General features: G+C 33.4%; 1 long non-coding RNA gene across 1 annotated transcript; it reads left to right on the top strand.

The window, feature by feature from the left end:
• The first annotated feature begins 2,433 nt into the window (after positions 1-2,433).
• LOC120109165 lies at positions 2,434-8,427 on the top strand. Its single transcript, XR_005510181.1, has 3 exons — positions 2,434-2,690; positions 7,629-7,864; positions 8,198-8,427. It is a non-coding gene; the product is annotated as an uncharacterized LOC120109165 (long non-coding RNA).
• The last annotated feature ends 628 nt before the right edge of the window (positions 8,428-9,055 follow it).

Here is a 9,055-nt window from a genome sequence, read left to right as displayed (position 1 = left end):
ACCGATCAGTAATCGGTATGGTATGAGGGCATGTACCATCAAGCTATGCATTGCAAACTATCTATTCCAAGCATAGCTGCATAGTCTTATTTACTTTAAGTTGCTAATTTAATTGTGGAATCATGAAAGGTGGACCTAATCATTGGATCACCTTGTGAGAAACATGGATGTGGCTAAATCTAAACAAAGGCGAACTCTAAAAGCAAGAAACCATTTTCTTGGAAACAAAAAACTTTAAAAGCAAAAGCATAATATCTTTAAAAGAAAGAATCTAAAATATTGAAATTCAAAAACATTATTTTTTTCCCCCGTATGCATTATGCAGAGTGGAAACTTGTTTTTTTATAGATAATGATTCTATCTAGAGTGTAATGGTGGTTTGTTGGATGATAGTTCTATTAGTTGAGTCTCACAAGTTATGCTGCTATGATTTATATTATATCGCCTACTTTAAATACAAGAAATATTAGTCTTTGAGCATTTTACATCATATATAATGATTAGCGATATTGATTTTTCATTTTGAGAGATAATTATTGATATCTGTTGAGAAATATCTTAGCCAAATGCACTAAAGTAAGATCCATCATTGATATATATTGAGAAATATTATATATTACCTTCTTCCCCGCTCTTGCTCTTTCTCTCTATATAAAGACAGATGAGAGGAAGGTATCTTCTTGAAATGAGACATCTAACTCAAAGATCCATATTATTAATCACAATTAAAATTACTAAAAATGGCTAAAAATCAAAAATTACATATTTTAGTGATCTCTAAACATACTATATTTTTGCAATTAAATTATATAATTCAGAAAACTTAATACACAAGCAAAATATTTTCAAAATCCATGAGTTTTTGCATGGAGACATTTTAGAGTTCATAGTCAATAGTTTAGATTTTGGATTTGCAAGATGGATTGTTGAAATTTTTGATGAGTTTGAAGTACTCTTCGGCTATCTACCACTACTCTAGCTCCCCCACTATTTTGAAATAGTAAAAAATAAAACTTTCATACTTTACGTAGTCCTCGTTTCTCCCAGTCTTTTCTTTCTGTTTCTAAATAGACAAGAGATAACTCCTAACAGATAAGTTTGTAACCTTATGATCTGAACATTAGCTCAATGGTCATACCCCTCCATTCACAAATAGCGGATTTGTGGTCGACCCAAACTTCGATTCATAGCCAATCTACCAACTTGTAACGGATAACTTGTTTATGGACCAAGGCTATTTAGTTTTAGTCTTTTTATTAAACGGGCATATTATTTCTTAATAGTTTTGGACCATTAATGCTACAACTTGTCTCCCATTTTAGGTCTAAGCCATTAGATCAATGATCCAATAACTAACATATTATATAATTTATAATATATATATAAATATTGATATAAATATTTCAAAATATATATTATGTAACCCATCTTTTAATATCATCGATTGAAGCATCCTGACTTGAGCTCGACCTGACAGGTTGGGATTGGTTGACCATACTTGACCCATGAATCCAACAGATCAAATATAGGCTGAGTGGAGTCAGATACTTATAATATGGATAGGCCTCTCCATGTTAGGCTCGTTCAATGTCTTCAAAAATATATATAAAAAAAATTCTTCGTACACTTTTAAACTTGATGAAGAATGAAGGTAGTCACAATAAATGAAAGAGATGTATAATTTCTTCTTAAGTAAAACAATTAACATGCGGAAAAATCAAATTAGATTAATCTCATGAACACCATTAAAACAAGAAGCCAGATAAAAGCTTCTTCTTTTTTTTAAAGAATACAAATTAACCCACAACAAACACAATCTCCTTTTCATAGGAAATATTGATCTTGGACTTTCTTTTCTTTATCATATTATATTCTATTTATCTTATAAACAAAAATATCACCTTGTCTTTCTAGAATCTAGCATTGCTAAAAATATATATCTCCCTCTACTTCTCCACCTTTCATTAATAAATATATATATATTTTTAAGTACAATGGTTGCCCACATCAGCCTAGTGTGAAAAATGAAATGGCATAAAAGGAAGAAGCGATATCCGACCATGTCTAAAATATCTTTTCAGAATAATAAACAGCGAAGAAAGCGATCAAGTCAGTTGCCTCATTTATCTTCCGGTATACATAAGGTGCATGAGATGCTTAAAGTTATTTTTCAAATACAAAGGTGCCCATCTATTCGCACAAAACCAATACAACATGCCACGTGCCGGCTCTACGAGCAGAGCAAAACAAAACCTTTTCTCGTGACACAAATGAACACCCACTCATCCGCATGTGGCTACACACGTGTGAGCCAACGAAAGGATGTGATGTTGGGTGTCTCGCCGAAGTGGGTGAAAATCCAACATTTTGTAATCATCCGCTATCTTGTCCGCATACTTTTTTGTTTTTTTAAGTCAACCTCTTAGATTTTTCATGGCAAAAAGAACACGAAAAGCTTCAAAATCCACGCCAAAGCTCACGAAAGCGGAAAACGGGAGCACTGATCGGACGGCCCTGATTAAGGCTGGGATACGATCACAAGGACGACTAGTCCTGGGCGGAGCTCACGGTGCCTGCGAGGATTTCTTCGAAGAGACGCGAGAGAGCTCTCGTTCCTTTATCTTTGGAATCGAAGAAGAAAGGAGACCGCAACCCTGTTCTCGAGTTCATCCCCACTGCACCGAAAACTCGTAAGTTCGTAAGATTTTTAACCTCTTTATCAATTTGTTACCTTTTGCTCCTTTTTCCCCATCAAAGGATCTTTGGTGGAGTTTTGGTGTTGTTTATTCGTTTTCTCTCTGTGAGAAATGCGAGTAATTTGATTATATTCTGAGTTGTGATAAGATTTAGGGATTAATTTGCTGTCTGTGTTTTTGATATCTCAGTTTCGGATTGGGTCTTAATTGTGGAATTCCTTTAAGTATCAAGCAGGAATTGTTATTGGTAGAGAGATCGACTGGGTTAGATTGGAACGAGTTTGGAAACTTGTCTGGGATATTGAGTTCTTTATTGTTGGCATGTAGAGATATGATAGGCTATTTGTGTTTCCGAATGAAAATGAGAATAAAGAAAGGATCTTTTATGTTGATTGTTATGGTTTCTGGGGCAATTCATTTGGGGAGGAAACCCGAAATGCCCTAAAAGATTATTTTGATGCTGGTTTTCGTAAAAGGTGTTTCTAATTAATATAATTAGAAGCCGGAATTTGGCAATTCTATGCTTTATCTAGTGGAAAAATTTGTTTCCCTGATGTAACTTTTATTGGAGATACTGGTAAAATCATCATCATTTTTTATTAATCATGAGGTTTCCAAACATCTTCGCCACAAAAGAAAAGTATGTCTCTGTTATGTCTGCAGATTGCTGTAGATCCATCTAGAATTTTATTATTCATTTCCCTTTGGAACGAGTGGAGTTGCTCTTTGCAGTGCCTAGTTATGAGAATTTTGCATGCCAAAAAAATTTTAAATCCTTCTTTTCTTCCGTTTATTTATTTATTTATTTTGGGTTGATGGAGAAATCTCTTGTAGAAAAAGAAGTGACAGGAAAAGTGAGATGAGGGAGAAAATAAAGGATGCCTATTAATTCTGACACATCAAACAAAGACGAAAGGATAAGAAAAACAAGGAAAAATAACCCCATCGAAACTAGCACCTCCAAAGAAAAGAGCACATCTGATTTGAAAGGTTGAATTCCAATTCCATAACAAACCTATATCATCTTTTGATGCATCAATTGAAATAAGTTTGAGCTCATAACTATAACCTAAACATCCATTTTTCTCTCTTGCTTTCTTGTAAACTATAAGATCATTAGATATGGCATATTTTAGGTCTCCACCCTTTTACATTATAAAGGTAAGCCATTCATCTGACACTTAGCTTAGAAAAAAGTATAACCTCCCTTTATCTCTGCTTAGCTACGGGATAACACCCAAACACCTACTTTATCCTCATAGGCTAAGTATACCCAACATTTCAATCAGCCTAGGAATAGTGGGTCTAATGAGATAATAGGTAGGTTTTTTTGGTGGGGGGGGGGATTGGGAATTGGGTATAGCATGTTTGACACGGTGACTTAAATTCCATTTATTTGGAAAATGCCCCTTACTCTTATTTAAATAATACATCGTATTTAATAATAATATTATTATTTTGTAGTAATTTTTGTTAGAATATTATTTTATAATTTTATTATAGTATAATATCTTCATACTATAGTAGATTATACAATATTATTAATATTATATATTTTAGTACATTGTAATATTACACATATTATAATATATAATGCAATACTATATAATAATATACTACTATATTCTTTATTAATTTATTAGTTTAATGTATTAATATAATATTACAATAATTTAATATTATTATTTGTTATCAAATGGCCCAACAATAAAGGAAATTGCAAGTACAAATTTGTTATCAAAAAGGCCTTATCCCAATTAAACCTACCCAAAATCAAGCCTATCTAGTTTAAAACCTATTTATCCTCAAAAACCTTATTGCTTTTCCAAACTAGGCCATCATGTGGAATCTTCAACACAATCTCACATGTCCATATTATTTTAATTTTTCATGGTTTCTACCTTACATTTACCCTTATATTTTGATCTCTATCATGCTCATGTTATGCTTCTAGACCACCTTGATTGCTTGACACTTCGACTAGTATAATATTGCATGCGTCACTATTATGCCAAACTGTTCCTTAAATCTCAAAGGTATGATTGATCACACATTATAGGTCCCCATACATATAAAACACCTGACTCTAGTTCTCTCTCTCTCTCTCTCTCTCCCCCCACATATATAACTACATGCATTCATGAATGCATATATGTATTTTTATTTGTTCTTCCATATATCTCTTCTAGTTTCAACAATTCTAACTTTCTCATACTCTTGGTGTGTGTTAACATGCATGTGTGTGGGTCAAGGTTTGAAATCTTGTATATCTCCTCTCATTGTTCACATATTAGTATGGTAGAGATGTGGTATGCTTCCCACATGTAGTCATGGTTTGCAGAACTGGGTTATACCCTCTATCAATATGAGTCAATACAGCTTGTGGTATGTGTCGATATGTGTTCAAGACGGTATTGTATCCTAGACAAGCTGAGATTAAGATAAGTCACATTATCTATTACCATAAATTTGACCCGAAACTCATGTTCATTCAATTAAAATTGCATTCTATATGCTTCATTTAATATTACTGACTTTTTGATATTCAAACTCCAAAGTTTTCTCTGTGAACTTTAATCTACCTTTCAACCTTCTCTCTAAGGCTGCGCTTGGTTGTGGGATAAACTGAGATTGGGGCGTTGGGGTTGGGGGGGGGGGGGGGGCGGAGTAACCAACTTTTTCTAGTTCATTTCATTTTATTTTATTTATGAGGGGTAAAATAAGAAATTAATGAGGCAGTTATCTCTCACAGATTGGATAATTATATTCTGTCAAAATGTCAGAATATAGTTGATCTAATTTATCCCATCAAATTTTATGTCAAGCTATTCTTCACCCCAGCTACCATGACAATATTATTCCCCAACCAAATAGGGTCTTAATGTCTCTCATGTATTTATACTTTATGATTTCTTAATAATATATGCTCTAAACTCTTATGAATATTAACAGTTAATAAATCTATGTTAAAGTAAACAAAATAATGGCCTAATGCCAAACCCTAGTAGGATCAAAATGACTTTGCTATTCCTTGTCTCTTTGCTAACTATCATAGTATTCATATTAAACACCTTTGCATTATGCTATTTTTCCTTAACATTAACGATATTATCTCTTCCATTACATATATCATTAGGGGCAGAGTGAGGATTAGCTTTGATGTTGGGAGGGGGCAACTAAAGAACTATATTAATAATTGTCATTATGTCAATGCTAGTGTCAGTATGGTAAAATAGTTTCTTTTTTGTGTGTGTTTAAATTATTGCAAGTTTCTTCCTATTCTTTCATTTTAATAATTAAACTCTATATACTAGAAGAATCATATAAATGAAACATTTGTGTTAAAGGAAAAGCATCTCGCATAAAAAAAACGAAATTAAACCCCTCTCTAGGGAACAATCTATTGCAAACAAAGTCCACGAAATAATATTGTTCATCTAATATGAGACTCCAAACAAAGATAAGTAGCAGCTGCAAACATAGATTCCAAAAAGACCGAAATTTAAGGGAGAAGAAAATGGACTTCCAACATGCGAAATAGGTTAATGCCCAAATTCTAAAAAATATTCATTTAACCATTTTAAGATTAAAACAGTTTGGCCCAAACCTGATTAGAAACATCTTCTGTATAATAAATCTTTTAGTTTGTTTTAGGAACAGCTAACAGGAGCTATCTACTCACACGGTTTTACTGAAAATGTCTTCAGTCACAATTCACAACACATATGAAATATTTAACTAAAAGATTTTAAAAGTCCCATGACATAAGTGGCCACTCCTCTAAAACTGGCTCTCTTCATTCATTCTCTTTATCCTTCTGCCTAATGTAGCAATAAGCAATAGCAAGAACACACTATATACATCTATTGATTAATATTGCTAATGAGAAAAGTCAAAGATTATGGCACTATCCTTTCCCAAATCCTGAAGCTTCCACAACTTCAATTAATTTTGAAAATCCACACATTATCGGATGCCTTCTTGGAATGCAATGTTTAACAAGGGAAGTATTTGTGCTTCCTATAACTACTTTTTATTGGAAAATAAAGGGCCTTATTTGGTACTCTAGAATTCATGGGGTTTCCTTGGTAAGTTTTGTTACATTAATTGGAGCCTGGCTCTGCGGGAATTCCTCGAGAGTCTGCATGATACCTGGTGGCTTGGGGTTGGGGGGCATATATTTAGAAGAAATGTACAAGATTTAGAGGGAAATTACTTAGAAATCCATTGTAGTTCATATACACTCTTTATTTCTTATTGTAGTTCATCTACGCTCTTTTTTTCTTATGTATTTGTCCAATAACCTGGTTCTATAACCAATTTAACCAAATACTGTAGTTTTCAAATGTAATTCTGCATTAATTATTGCACTTTTGTTGTATTTGTTTTTACAGATAGTTTTTGCAATTTATTCTCCAATTATTTTGAATTTTCTTTATTATAAAAAATATCATTAGATAAACTAGTTGACTAAATTAATCTAGTTTTTTCCACGATTCACCTCTTAATTTATACACTATTAGATGATGTTTACATTTTTTAGTTGCTTTGGTTGTAAGAAGCAGTGAGTTTTTCAGATGGTTGCAATCTTATTTGACTCAATGACTGTTGGATCTATAGAGCTTTTTACATAAGTAGCTAGTTGAGTATTAACTTCTAAACTTCTACAGATGAGACAGAGATGACTTCAGTAAAAGATACATGTACCTTGCAGTAGTTTTTATTGGTGTTTGCAATCAGCTATTCTAGGCTCTCTCTCCCCTCTCTCTCCCCCTCTCCCTCTCCCTCTCCCTCTCCCTCTTTGGGATAGGTTCTAGTTGTTTGTTTTGCAAGTTGTTGTCTGCTTTATATTAAAATGGTGCATTTTGCCTTCATTCCATATGCTAACATATGCCTTCTGATTTACTTTACTCAACTTTTGTCTTCTATTAGACAAATATACTCTTTGATGCTGCATCCGAGTGAGCTATAATGCTTTTTAGCAAATGCTCTCTTTAAGATAGCATGTCCGAACAGCCTGACCAACTTCAAAAAGCTCTTGTTCAAGTCTGAGCAGCAGTTTACAGGATACCGAGGATGACATAACTATTGGCAGCATTTTAGCTGAAGCAAATCAGAAAAATGAAAGAAGTCTTGGAAAGCGCCTGTCTCATTTGGACTCCATTCCAGTATGACCTCTTCCAGTACAATTACAGGCTGTTAGCTATTAAATTAGTAATTGCAAGGCTCTTTTTTATATATAAAATATCAACAACTTTGCATAAGCATTGCCTTGTCAATATTCTTAAGTCCTCTCTCTCTCTCTCTGCGCGCCCCCCATGCATCTCCCCCCACCGAATCTCCACCCGAACACTCATTATTAATAAATGTGTGTGCTTATCTATACATTGAAATGTTGACTATATTTTCCTACTATAGTTTTAGAGTTTAGTAAACATTTTGTGAGATTGATAGTCCTCTTAGTGCTAACACCTAGAGCTTCTTGTTCTATTATTTGACAGCACACACCTCGAGTTAATGGTGAAATTCCTGATGTTGATAATGCAACCTTAGATCATGAAAGGCTGCTACAAAGGTAACAGTGCAAGATATCCTTTTAATATGCCTTTTTTGTTTTTTCTTTCTTTGTTTCTTTTGATAGATAGCATACTCATGTTTGATCTGTGTGTAATTTAGTGTACTAATTTAATGCTTTGGCAATAACATTTGTTTTGTGCTGTCTTCAATACATTTATGTTCTTGAATCTGGATTGATTAAGAAAGATCTAAAATGTAATCTACTTGTAATCATCTACTGCCATCACTTCAGCAAAAGCCCAATGAAGCCCTTGATGAAAATATATGCCATTATTTTCTGCAGATGGCGACTAAAGGGAAACAAATCTAATGAGATGTTTTTAGCAGAGAACATAGCAAGTATGTGGTATGAAGGAATGTTTTTAAATCGGCAGTCAGTCAAGGAAAAAAAAGATGCCGATTGCTAGTAGTGAGGAAATTGCCTTTAAGCTAGCAGCCTATTTATTTATGACTTTATGTTCATTCTTTTCAATGCTGAAATGTGAAATTATGAAGTTATGATATTTAGGTTAGCCAACCTTTCTACCTTGGCTTTTGGTTTATCCCACATCAAGATGCTAATCCACTAAATTAACATGCTAGAAGTGTTTTGAGACATGCTATATTAGACTATGTATCAAAATTTAATATTTGCTTCTAGTTTTCTTTTCTTTTGGTTCTTTTATTTCTTCATTTTCCTCTTCTATTTGTCTTCAACCTCATGGCATGTTCCAAAGCACCTAGTGTCAGAATCAGGTAGCATGCTATTTTGTATCCTCTCTGGCACGTGGACATGTGACAAG

The sequence above is a fragment of the Phoenix dactylifera genome, unplaced genomic scaffold (assembly GCF_009389715.1).
Source record: "Phoenix dactylifera cultivar Barhee BC4 unplaced genomic scaffold, palm_55x_up_171113_PBpolish2nd_filt_p 001875F, whole genome shotgun sequence".
Taxonomy (NCBI): Eukaryota; Viridiplantae; Streptophyta; class Magnoliopsida; order Arecales; family Arecaceae; genus Phoenix; species Phoenix dactylifera.
This window is presented reverse-complemented; position numbering and strand designations above follow the sequence as displayed.